General features: G+C 32.9%; 1 protein-coding gene across 1 annotated transcript in view; it reads right to left on the bottom strand.

The window, feature by feature from the left end:
• The window catches only part of LOC142606737 (protein FLX-like 3), a 55,852-nt gene extending 42,249 nt beyond the window's left edge, over positions 1 to 13,603 (bottom strand). The window contains exon 1 of the mRNA XM_075778073.1: positions 13,600 to 13,603. The gene's annotated coding sequence lies outside the window, so the exon portion shown is untranslated. The remainder of the gene's footprint in view (positions 1 to 13,599) is intronic.
• Positions 13,604 to 14,051: the final 448 nt, after the last annotated feature.

Raw genomic sequence — 14,051 nt, 5'->3', positions numbered from 1 at the left:
CATAAATGGAATTTAAGCAACTTGCATACTAAACACTACTGTTTCCTTTTGCTATGTACAAGTCTAGTTACATTATATAGATGTCTTCCTCAAGATTGCTATGCTACTAAAAGAAGCTTTGTTGATAGCCATTGCCATATTTCATCCAAATGAAATATAATGGATAAGAGAATCTAGATAGAGTCAAACTTTACTATTGGTGAAAAAATCTTTTCATAGTCGAACCATTTCTTTTTGAATAAATCTTTTCACCACTAGTCTTGACTTTGAAGGTTTGCACCTTCAATTATATCAATCTCACTTTTCTTGTAGACCTATTTGAGAACAATAGGCTTAATGCCATTAGGCGCCTCTACAAGTTCTAGACTTTAAATAGAGTCTAATTCTATTTACATAACCTTGATCTAGTAATCCATATTCATATCATCTATTGCCTCTACGTAGGACCGAGGATCAAATTCATATCCTTGTGGAATGACTTCAAAAGTTTATTCCAACAGTATGAATTTCTTTGATAATTGATAATCCTCCCACTACGATATTGTACTGGTGTACTAGCTATATATATAGAATAATGCTTTATGGTGTATCTAATACAACCATCTCATTTCTAAATGTATTTTATAGTTGTCTTACAACAAATTCTGACATTTGTCTTCTAGAATAAATCTACGTTTAGCTTTAAGATTATTCACATAGTCATCATCATCAATAACTTTGTAATTGTACTTTACAAACATCTTGTCATCTTCATGACTACCAAAATAACCTTTTGCAATTCCTTTTGGATAAACATCATAAACACACATTTTTCTACCTTTTGATTTCAATTTGTTAGACTTCCTATCTAGCACAAGTGCTGGACATTTCCAAAAGTGGAAGTATCAAATACTAGGTTTTCACCCAATCCACAATTTGATAAATGTCTTAGGAAAAAACTTTTGAAATCAATTTTAGAAAATGTATAGTAATACATAGTGTATATCTGCAAAAGAAATAAGCAAATGGAAATACTAATCATGTACTTTACTATTTCTAAAAGAGTCTTATTCCTCTTTCATGTATGCACTGACTTAAATAAGTTATTGAAAATATATTCCTTTACAATAAAGAAACCCTAGATCATATTATCCTCTAAACAGAATGTTAGGATGTGTGCGCTTAAATCCTATTGTATGATACTATTTATTTTATTATGTATGACATTATGTATGACTTAATGTTGTGTTTAATAAAGTTGATTTGCTATTATCTAAAATAATGGTAACATGAATATTGAGACATTATCATATAGTCCATGAGATGCATAGTATGCGATTTATGTGAAAAGTCACAGAAGATATAAATCACAAGTTCTTTGTAAACTCATAATTTTAGTTCATAGTCAATGATGAAATTGGACATTTCATCTGCGAAGACTATAATATATCAACTAAGATGATTTGTCTTGATCATGGAAATGGAGATTTCTAGTTGATATGTTGATATGTTTTAAGAGTTAAAACATATTGAACTAGACCGGTGTGAGATTTATTATTCTCCTAACGATTGTCAAATGAATAATAAACTCACAACTTATATTTGCATGAACTCTTAATCCTGAGAGAATAATGGACTTGATCATGAGGTGTAGGTTACTTTGATATATCAGGAGTGAGATCTAGAGTTACGGTCAAAACCTCAGTATGTTGGGCAACCACATTTAATGTTGATGGAACATATATTCTCAAGATGGAATTCATAGTCTCTTAACGAAGATACAAAATATTCCCTTGAGATAAGTTTAATGGGTTTGTTATTCAGAATGTTAGGCCTAACTACTTTAGTAAATAGTTACTAGAGTATATATTTATGAGATTGGATTTCATAAATATATGATGAATAAGTTAAAGGATTAAACCGAGTACTCAAGGATAAGATGTAGTAATTTACAAACTAGCAGTCTACATTTATGACTTTGTGTTACTACGAATATTTTATGAAGGGGTTGCATGTATAATAAAGTCTTGGGATATAATTTATAGATAAGGCCTAGAGTGCAACTATATTTATATAGTGATATTAAATATAGTTAATGGTAACTTTGGACTTGTCAAGAGTTGACAGAAAAGCCCAAGGCCCATTGGAGCTAGAGTCTTATTGGTCCCTTTTGGTCCCACTCCAAGCCACACACTTAAGCCCAATTGGAAAGGCCCAAAAGGCCAGCCCAATTAGATAATCAGTTAGACACAAAGGGAAAAATATACAGAATTTTCTATAGAGATTTTGTAAGAACACGATTGTGAAGTGTGTGAAGAAGTATTAGATACTTTGACATTCTCCCTTTGGAACTGATTGAGAGACCACACATCTTGAGCGTTAGTGGAATTGGAGTGAAGATTGAAAGTGTTCCCAAGCGATTTTAATCTTCAGTTTTGAAATTCACCACTCCAAGGTACACTCTCTCGTTCTCAAATTCTGAAACTTATATAGTACATGTTAACTTTTTTGAATGAAGTAGATCCGTCATTTTTCCACTGCGCACATGCATACTTCCATCACAGAATTTGTAGATTGAGAATATAACAAAACAATGGTTCTAAAAGCCCATCTTTCACAAATATTGAAAACCATTTAGATTAATAAGATCTAGATAAGTGTCAAAACATACAATACCAAAGGATGGAAACTTTCTCTTTAAAAAGTAAAACATGCAAATTTTCCATCCAGAAAACAATCATGGAAAAAGCTTAGCATTACCAAACCAGAAACACTTTCCTTTTGGTCATACTTATGTGTCTAATTTCCTTTTGGCAACTATTAGGGCAACTATCTTGTCCAATTGTTTGGTATTTTAATTCCTTTTCTTACCACCTTTTCATTTCAGTCTAGGCTAAGAATTTGAATTAAATCATATTGATTCTAGCCTTAGCTTTAAGAATGTCTTCCTTTGCGTAGAACCCAGTCATCAATTCAAATAAAATAATAAATAAAAATTTATTTTCAAAATAGTCTGAATTGATCAAATGATTCTATCAAGGACTTGTGGATCATATCCATATGAGATTAACATCTAATCTCTACATCCAAGAATTCCAATTCATTTTAAAATCAAAATATTTTCATAAAATGATATAGAATTGGAACTCCTTAAGCTTTTCTTGGCACTCAATATGACTTATATTGAATATCATCTAGTAGCATGATATTTATACCAAACATCTCATTTAGACTTAATACAAAGTCTAAATCTAGTACTAACTCTTGCATCTCATGCTGTAGCACAATTGATATAGAAGCCAATGTAACATATTAGCATTTCAATGGAGACTATGATCATATCATAAGCCATCATCCATCAATGCATTATGGATAGGAAATTATGACAATGCTGAATCGAAACATAAATATGTACTTCAGCTCCTTTAAGCACCATGTCCAAAATTATTTCTTAGTTAATGTGATTCATTTAAAATAGTAGCTAGAGAACAAAATTATGACAACTTTATTTTGAGACTATGAACATAATTACAAGGACATTATATTTTGCATCCATAACCATATAGTATGGAACCCGAAAAACATACTATACTAGGTGCAATGACAACCTAATCCCGCAATTAATATTCCTCGAAAGCGAGATCATACCAATCACTATGATCAGGCGAGAATTATTCTCATTATTAATGCTATCATGGTAAGTCTTACCAAACACAAATAATTTTTCGCTTTTCCTTTAGCCTCTAAGTAATAATGACATAACTCCGTAGGGAGGTTAACATTAAACTTAGTCTAGTGTACACCATTGCCTAGAATCTATGTGAGTCACCAAGTAACTCCACGGAAGCGTGATCGTTCTCAATGTAAAAACACACTCCATCCATCATTAAGAAGTTTAACTTGTAGTACCATGAATTAAACACCCTCCAAAGGGAGCAAGGCATATACGCCAAGGTGAGGTGCCTAATCACATTACTATAAACTAGCAATGGAGGCCGTGAGAATCAACCCTTGAATCTCTCTCCCGCTAGAAATTTTAAAACAAGTGGATTGTTTTGAAAACATTGTGATCTAATCACAATTTTAACCCTACAAATCATATGTGTTTAATTGTTTAAATTCAATGTGATGTTACTAAGTCACATCACTTTAGCGTAATGAACATTTGCGCAATCACAAAGAAGTTTAACCTTGTAATCCGTGAAGCAAATACCCTCCGCATGAAATGCAAGACTCGAAGTCAAGACAATGTATCTATTCACATTACAATAAACTTAACAAAATGGTTATTTCAACACTCCCACTCATTAATAGGGTTTTTCTTAAATAATTGTGATCCCATCACAACTAATAACCTTGCACTTGTTGAAGATTCTAATCTCATTAGAATCACTAACTAAAATGGAAGTCCTAAACTATTTAGGATTCCTTAAATACTAATGAATCAAAAATTAGTTATATAGAACTCTATCCTAAATATACTAAATGAAAAGTTCTAATCTCATTAGAAACTATATAATTTTAATTAGAATTTTAATCTCATTAAAAAACCTCTAATTAAAATAAATTAAGGACTTTCAATCATACAACTATTCTAATCTCGTTAGAATGTTTCTTAAAAGACAAGTCCCAAACTATTTAGGACTAAGAGTTTCATTTAACTAATACAATTGATCTCATTAGGTTTTTTAGTTAGATACATGTGTAATCTAATCACACATAACCTTGCTCTTTATACATTTGAAAACACTTAGGAAAATTTCAAAATTCCTTTCAGTGGCATTTTCGCGAGTATCACGTGACTAAGCTCTTCCGGTGAAAATGAGTTTAAGGAAATAATGAAAACACAAAAATTAGACAGAAGCTTTCGCGACTGTCTCGTGACTATATCGCGAGTAAAGCTTACCCGCGAAAAATTTTGTGCTTCAGAGACGTTTTTCGCGAGTAACCTCACGGGAAGGTAACCCGCGAAAAACCCGTGTTTTCAGTTTTTAAAGAGCAGATACAGACAGTTTTCAACGGTTTTTCATGAACAAACAACCACTATATGAACATAATAGTCAGAGATTGATATCAAAACTGAATTCCATTGATGTTATAGCCTTAAAGATCAATTTAACATACTTAAATTCAAATTTAAATAACATCATAACATCAATATCAGTTTTTATCAAACCATAGTTTCAACAACCATGCAGAAAATTAAAAGCATATATAGTCTTCTAACATCATGAAACTATTATCTCTAATTCCAAAACTCACAAAACATGTTATACAAATTCGAATTGAAGACCGCTCTGATACCATTTGTTGGGAAAATAAATGTTTGTATTGCATACAAAACATACGCAACGGAAAATTAATGGATCTACTTCGTTTCCAATTGATAACATGTGCTATGTAAGTTTCAGAATTTGAGAACAAGAAAGCGTATCTTGGTATGGTGAAATTCAAAACAATCTGAATAGAAGTACTTGGGAAGACTCTTAATCTTCACTCCAATTCCACTTGATGTCCAAGAAGTGTGGTCTCTCAATCAGTTTCCAAGGAGAGAATAGGAGAGTGTCCAACACTCACATACAAACCATTTCATTCCTAGTATGTTCTTAATGAAAAACTCTTATGAAAGGTCTTAAGAAATTCTGTATGTTTACTCTCCTTATATATAACTGATTATCTAATTGGGCTAGCCTTTTGGGTCATACCAATTGAGGTCTAGTATGTGGCTTGAAGTGGGACCAAAAGGGACCAACAAGACACTAGCTCCAATGGGCCTTGGGCTTTTCTGTCATCTTCTAACAAGTCCAAAGTTACCATTAACTATATTTAATACCACTATATAAATATAGTTGCACTCTAGGCCTTAACTATAAATTATATCCCAAGACTTTATTATACATGCAACCTCTTCATTAAAATATTCGTAGTAATACAAAGTCATGAATATAGATTGCCACTATGAAGATTACTACATTTTAATCCTTGAGTACCCGGTTTAATCCTTTATGTTATTCATCATATATTTATAAAATCCAATTTCATAAATATATATTTTAGTAACTCCTTACTAAAGTGGTTGAGCCCAACACTCTGAATAACTAAACCCATTAAACTTATTTCAAGGGAATATTTTATATCTCCATTAAGAGATTATGAATTCCATCAACACTAAATGCGGCTGCCCAACATACTGAGTTTTGATCGTGACTAATAGATCTCACTCCTAATATATCAAAGCAGCCTACATCTCATGATCAGGTCCATTATTCTCTTAGGATTTAGAGTTGACGTAAATAGAAGTCGTGAGATTTATTATTCATTTGAAAGTCGTTAGGAGAATAATAAATCTCACAGCGGTCCAATTCAATATGTCTTAACTCTTAAAACATATCAACATACCAACTAGAAGTTTCCACTTCCATGATCAAGAGAAATCATCTTAGTTGATATGTTATAGTCTTCGTAGATGAAATGCCCAATTTCATCACCGACTACGAACTACATTTTGAGTGTACAAGGAACTTGTGATTTACATCTTCTATGACTAAATCAAAGAAATCACATACAATGCATCTCATGGACTAAGATAATGTCCCATTAGTTCATTTATAGATAGTCTCATATAATTAAACAATTTAATTATTTATGACATTCCAATAAATTGGATTTTAGGGCATAAACCCCAACAAGAGGTTCTATGAAAACCTCATATCAATTCTCAATTGATTATTTATGGAGATTTTGGAATTTCTTTTTCTTACAAATCATGAGGAAGAAAAGATATAGTGATATACGCATATGTTGTAAATTAGTTTTAAACTTAGGAAGGATTGGAACTTTGGATGCACTACATAATTTTGAGGTATAAAATTGAATGGATGCTAGCATTCAATGGTCTATGGTGAATCTCAAAATTGTGGATTTCCCTTGTTGTAATTTTGGAGACTACTTAAGCCTTGGAATTTTGTTGAAATTAATAATTGATGGAAAATCAGTTATTGTGGTTAATCTAAACAAATGGGCCTTGGAACTTTCATTCATATTGAAAGGAACTTAGAGAGCTATTTAGACTAGTGATATGTATATCTTTAAAGAATCTTATATTTTTTGTAATATGGTTGTTCTTAAACTATGGGTAATTGAGTAAGAGATTTGATAGTGGTATTGTATTATGCGGTGGTGGAAGCATCATGGCTCCATTTGCTTTGGAAATTTTTATTTTACAAATTTTGAGGAAGGAAAAGTCTATGCATATGTTGTGAAATTTGTTTGAACTTATATTTAAGTGGAAGTAATATACAACTCAATGGGATGTTAGATCATAATGATTTATGGTAGACTTTGATTGTGGTTTTCTTTTATCACAACCTTGGAGGCTCCTTCACCATTTAGAATTATTGGAGATTACTTATTGAAGAAACTATCATTTTTACTGGGTTTAATTCCTCTTACTGTGGTGATGGGAGATAAATTTGTATAGACCAATACGATTGTGGCTTTAGAGTAGCGCAACAGAAGTGTGATAAATTGGTTCAATGTGTGATGAATTCAGAGGACTGAATTCTTATAAGTTGTAATACCCAAAAAAAAAAAAAGAATTTAAAAGGAGGGGTATTTAAGTAAATTTATTTTGTGGGGCCAATTTTATAATTTATAATTATAAGGGATTTTTTAGAAAATAAGGTTGAAACCCTAGTTATATATAAGCTTATTAAGTCACCGTATATGGAGAGATATTTTGAGAGAGGAGATTACCCAAAGGACTGAAGTAGAGAAGGTTTGACTGCACAATTGAGGTAAGAGCCTACGAATCTCTTTCTTGTCAAATTTAAGCTTTATTTGGAACTAGAGTATTTTTTTAGTAGATATTTTGGCCAATAGTGAGACTGTTTATATATATGAGATTAACGATGTAAACGAAGAAGGAATTTGATTTATTTTCTCTGTGTCCATGTAGCATAACCATAGTCATAAGATTGTTAAGAATATGAATTATGTTTGAATATTTGAACTATTTTGAGTCCTTAGAACTACATATTTGATTTTGGAATTGTTTGAGTATTTGAACTATTTTAAGTCATTAAAACTGCTTATGTATTTTTGGAACCTATTATAAGTTATAACTTTTGATATATGAAAAATTGACTACTTTTTAAACCATCTATGCTATATTTGTAAGATTATAGTATGTGATCTATTTGCAACTTATTATTTTAAAATTACGAAACTTCTTTAGTAATTTTTGAAAACCCATAGTATATTATACGTTTTGAAGATTCATATTCTATCTTATTACTTTTCAGATCTATTGCTTAACAAAACTTATTAGGATTTTGGTTACTTATTAAGTTGTTAGTGTTAGGATTAGTGCTCTCAAATCCTATTGTATGATGCTATCTATGTTATTATTTATGACATTATGTATGACTTAATGTTGTGTTTAATAAATTTGTTTTATTATTATCTAAAATCATGGTAACATGAATATTGGGGCATTATCATATAGTCCATGAGATACATTGTATGTGATTTATGTGATTTAGTCACAAAAGATGTAAATCACAAGTTCTTTGTAAACTCAAAATGAAGTTCGTAGTCGGTGATGAAATTGGGCATTTCATCTGTGAAGACTATAACATATCAACTAAGATGATTTGTCTTGATCATGAAAATGGTGATTTCTAGCTAATATGTTGATATGTTTTAAGAGTTAAAACATATTGAACTGGACCTGTGTGAGATTTATTATTCTCCTAACGACTGTCAAATGAATAATAAACTCACGACTTGTATTTACATGAACTCTTAATCCTAAGAGAATAATGGAATTGATCATGAGATGTAGGTTGCTTTGATATATCAGGAGTGACATATATTCTCAAGATGGAATTCATAGTTGGTCATATACTCTTAATCCTCAGTATGTTGGGCAACCACATTTAATGTTGATGGAACATATATTCTCAAGATGAAATTCATAGTCTCTTAACGGAGATATAAAATATTCCTTTGAGATAAGTTTAATGGGTTTGTTATTCAGAATGTTAGGCCTAACTACTCTAGTAAATTGTTGCTAGAGTATATATTTATGAAATTAGATTTCATAAATATATGATGAATAACTTAAAGGATTAAACCGGAAACTCAAGGATAAGATGTAGTAATTTACAAAGTGGCAGTCTACATTCATGACTTTATATTACTACGAATATTTTATGAAGGGGTTGCATGTACAATAAAGTCTTGGGATATAATTTATAAATAAGGCCTAGAGTGCAACTATATTTATATAGTGGTATTAAATATAGTTAATGGTAACTTTGGACTTGTCAAGAGTTGACAGAAAAGCCCAATGTCCATTAGAGCTAGTGTGTTATTGGTCCATTTTGATCCCACTTCAAGCCACACACTTAAGCCCAATTGGAAATGCCCAAAAGGCCAGCCTAATTAGATAATCAGTTAGATACAAATGGAGAAACATACAGAATTTTCTGTAGAGATTTGTAAGAACACATTTTTGTGAAAATGTGTGTATATGAGAGTGAGATACTCTATCATTCTCCCTTTGAAACTGATTGAGAGACCACACATCTTGGGCGTTAGTGGAATTGGAGTGAAGATTGAAAGTGTTCCCAAGTGCTTCTGATCTTCGGTTTTGAAATTCACCGCTCCAAGGTACACTCTCTTATTCTATATTATGAAACTTACATAGTACATGTTAATAATTACGTATAAAGTAGATCCGTTTATTTTCCGCTGCGTACATGCATTTTTCCATCAGTCAGCTCACCCCATTTTCCCCTCCAGTTTCAGATTGTGAAGAATAGCAAGTTTTGGGAACTTTGATGTTTTGTTGTGAGCAGGAAAAGAAGCTTAGTGATTTTGGGATTGGATGATCTTCCAATCGTTTTATAATTTTTGGTCAATTGGCATTATGTACATGAAGTTTGGATTTTGTTCCTATTAAATTATTGGAGATCTATTCATAAAGAAATTGTTGAGGCATTTTGTTTTTAATTGATGTAATTTTTGAGGATAAATTTTAGTTGCTAAGAAAGCCTTGCACGCTTGTAAGGTGCTTACTTTATAAGCGTGCGGCGGTTGTCACGTGCCTATCTTTATAGTTGGGTTCGGGGCGTGACAAGAATAGTCTCACCTGATCATAGTGATTGGTATGACCTTGCTATTGAGTAATATTAATTGCGGGATTGAGTTGTTGTTGTTGCACCTAATATAATATGTTTTTATGGATTCCATATTATATGGTTGTGGATGCAAAATTATAATGTCCTTGTAATTATGTTCATAGTCTTAAGTTAAAGTGGTCATAAATTTTTGTTCTCTAGCTACTATTTTTATTGAATCACATTGACTAAGAAACAATTTTGGACATTGTGCTTAAAGGAGCTGAACATAAATTTTTGATTCAGCATTGTCATAATTTTCCTATTCATGTTGCATTTTTGGAAGATAGCTTTTGATGTGATCCTAGTATTATTAAGATGCTAAAATGTTACATTGGCTTCTATCTCAATTGTACTACAACGTGAAATGTAAAAGTTAGCACTAGGCTTAGACTATATATTAAGTCTAAATGAGATGTTTGGTATGAATCATATTGAGTGCTAAGAAAGGCTTAAGGAGTTTCAATTCAATGTCATTTTATGAAAATATTTTCATCTTTAAATGAATTGGAATTCTTGGATGTAAAGATTAATTATTAATCTCATATGGATATGATCCACATTTCCTTATTAGAACCATCTGATCAATTCAGATTCTTTTGAAAATAAATAAATTCTTTTTATTTTATCTGTGTTGATAAATTGAGTTCTATGTAAGGAAAGACATCCTAAAAGCTAAGGCTAGGTTCAATATGAATTAAGTCAAATTCTAAGGCTGAACCGAAAGGTAAGGGTGAGAAGAAGAATGATAATACCAAACAGTTGGGCAAGCTAGTTGCCCTATGAGTTGCCAAAAGGAAATTAGACTCAAAAGCATGACCTAAAGGAATGTGTTTCCATTACAGTAAGCTAAGCATTGTCCATTATTGTAATCTAAATGGAAATTTACATGTTTTAATTTTAAAGAGAAAGCTTCCATCCTTAGTATTGTATGTTTTGCCACTTAGTCTAGGTCTTATTAATCTAAATGATATTCAAGACTGGTGAAAGATGGGCTTTTAGAATCATTATTTTTGTTATATTAGAAGGTGTAAACCTTCAAAGTCAAGACTAGTGGTGCAAAGATTTTTTTCAAAATGAAATGGATCAATTATGAAAAGATTTTTTCACCAAAAGTCATGTTTGACTCTATCCAGATTCTCTTATCCATTATATTTCATGTAGATGAAATATGGCAATGGATATCAAGAAAGCTTCTTTCAATGGCAATCACGAGGAAGAATATTGATAAGCTAAAAATGTATTGACGGCTTTGGTAAATTAACCAAGTGAATTAATTAGATTCAATTACATGCAATAAGCATGCTAGCACAAACAAATCACCAACTAAGTTAAATGTAGTAGAAAATGAATTTGACACAGGTAATTTGTTTACGAATGGGGAAAACCACCGAAGCAAAACTCCACCGGGTGAATTTAAGGTCACGACTCCTGAGACTCTACTATTATCAAAACAAGCGGTTACAAGTAAGAGGAATCCCAGTACCTAATACCAACCTACAATTGAACCCTTACCCCAATATCCAATTAGACTTGTAATGTAACGGCAATCTCTCCTTTCAATGCATGAATCCTAGTACATGACTAAACAATGATGCATGGATCCTAGTACGTGACTAATACACCAATCTTGAGTAAGATGTTGGCTGCAAAGTTCTTTAGTTCATCAACTTGAAGATTATGAAGCTACTTTGTTACAAAACCCTTGGCGCAAAAACGCAGTTGCTTCTATAGAGAGAATGATGAACTAGGGCAATTTTTGTCTTCGGTCACAATATGCATGTAGGGATTCAACAACACCTTTTGCAACATTAAGACGACCCTTAAAATAATCCTTCTATATGTCTAGAGTTGTGAGAAAAGAAACCCTACACAAATACACTTGGATATACGTGTAATTAGATCTGAAAAGTTCGATTTCGTAGCTCTTGATAGATACAGCCTTTGTCAAGTTGCTGTCGAGCTTCAACATTAAACCTCGATAGATATGTTTCTGTCGAGACATCTGTCGAGCTTTAATGCACACCACTTCTTCACTTGTTTCTTGAACAGATTTGCATGGCTTTAACACTTGACTTGAACAACATGTTTCTTGAAGTCTTAAACCATCCTAGATCTACCCAATTACAAGTAACGTGCGTTTTGTCAAAGGATTAGGCAACTACATCAATAATGTCCCTAACAATCTCCCCCTTAGGCAATGCGTGAGAAAAACACATCAAACAAATGAATCATGAGAGAAGTCTTAAATCACTAAACTTATAATCACTTGTTGAATTAAAAAAATAAGTCTAACCTTAACACAAATTCTTGAAAAACTTTGCAAGAAGAGAATTCATGGCAAGATAGACTTTCACAACTTGTCTTTCTGAAACACTTAAACAAAACTCATCAAGGCATCATATGTGAAACAGAAATAAAAGATTGCATACATAAAGAAACATGTGTATAAAGACAGAAAAGAAATAACACATGGAGAGAAAGGTGAAGAACAACATACATCATATATATATATATATATATATATCAAAAGATAAGTACAATGTATGTCATAAATTGTCACAAGACCAGTATATGTGAGGTAAAAGTAAATAAAGAAAAGAAATACATAAAATCCTCACTACATCCCTAAAAAATGTATAGACACCCCCCTAACAAAAATGTCCTAGACTAACTCTCCCCCTAAGTACAAGACTACTCTTATCCAAAACTACTACCCCTTTTTGTCATAAATGACAAAGGTCAAGTCACTGAGAGGACGTCATCTTGACATTACTGGAAGAGCTAGCATCCTTATCACCATCAGCATCACTATTAACATCAGCTAAAGCCTCTAGAGAAGGAGATGGAGAGGGAATGAAACCACCATGCTGAGCCTGTCGTCGCGCTATACGACTGACACAAGTGTTCACCTGACACAACTCATCAGAAAAAGTGTCAAGGCGAGCATCCATGTGCTGAAGTTGCGCCATGATGGCCTCCAGGGTAACACCATCGATTAAGGAAGGAGTAGAGGTGGAAGAACCAACGGAAGCTGCAGGATCGGGAGTCACCATATGTGGCCGCTTCGGTCGAAGCTAAGCCTCACTCCGTCGAACAGTACCAACGTTTATGGCACCCATAATGGGGAAGAGAGGAGGAGAATCAGGAATCTCGATGGAGAAGTGTTGAAGGATACACGTGAGAGCAGAATGAAATATAAGCTTATCACGTGTCGCTGTATCCTAATAGACATCTATGGCCGAAGTGATGAAGTGAAAGGGGAAGTCTATAAAGAGATCCTCTAAGAGGAACAAAAGAAAATGAGCACGAGTCTTTGTGATAGAGTTATAGTGAGACAATGGATTGAGAGTGAATGTCATCACCATGTTAAGGGACCTCGGACCTATTGCAAAGCTGGCGCATGGGGTGTTTAGCTTACCACCCCATGTGGAAGGTGTCTCACAAAAGTGAGACAGAAGCTCATCTCTAGACACAGTCCTAAGATGCTCACAACTAGGGTAATCAGGATACGCTACCCTAGGTATATGTAGTACCTCGAAAATAAGCTCCAGGGTAACTATGATATGTGTACCTTGAATGAACGTAGAAAACTGAGGCACAGAGGTATCAACACCATGTATATTGGAGTAAAACTCCTGTATAATCATGACTGGACACCTCAGTGGACTCTCCCAAAGAGAAGCCTAATCCCGGGTTAGAATGACGGTGGGGAGAAGAATGTCGAAAAAGTCCGACAGAATGACTTGGTGTTCCGAATGAACGCCACGTCTTTGAAAGTTCTCTAAGAAGTCCTTTTGGGCCTTCTCATCATGGAACCGAATGTGAAGAGAGGGAAGATCAAAAGAAGAAGAAGAAGACCCAGAACCTCGAAGAGGGTTCTAAGCT

This window comes from Castanea sativa, chromosome 8 (genome assembly GCF_040712315.1).
Source record: "Castanea sativa cultivar Marrone di Chiusa Pesio chromosome 8, ASM4071231v1".
NCBI classification, from domain to species: domain Eukaryota; kingdom Viridiplantae; phylum Streptophyta; class Magnoliopsida; order Fagales; family Fagaceae; genus Castanea; species Castanea sativa.
This window is presented reverse-complemented; position numbering and strand designations above follow the sequence as displayed.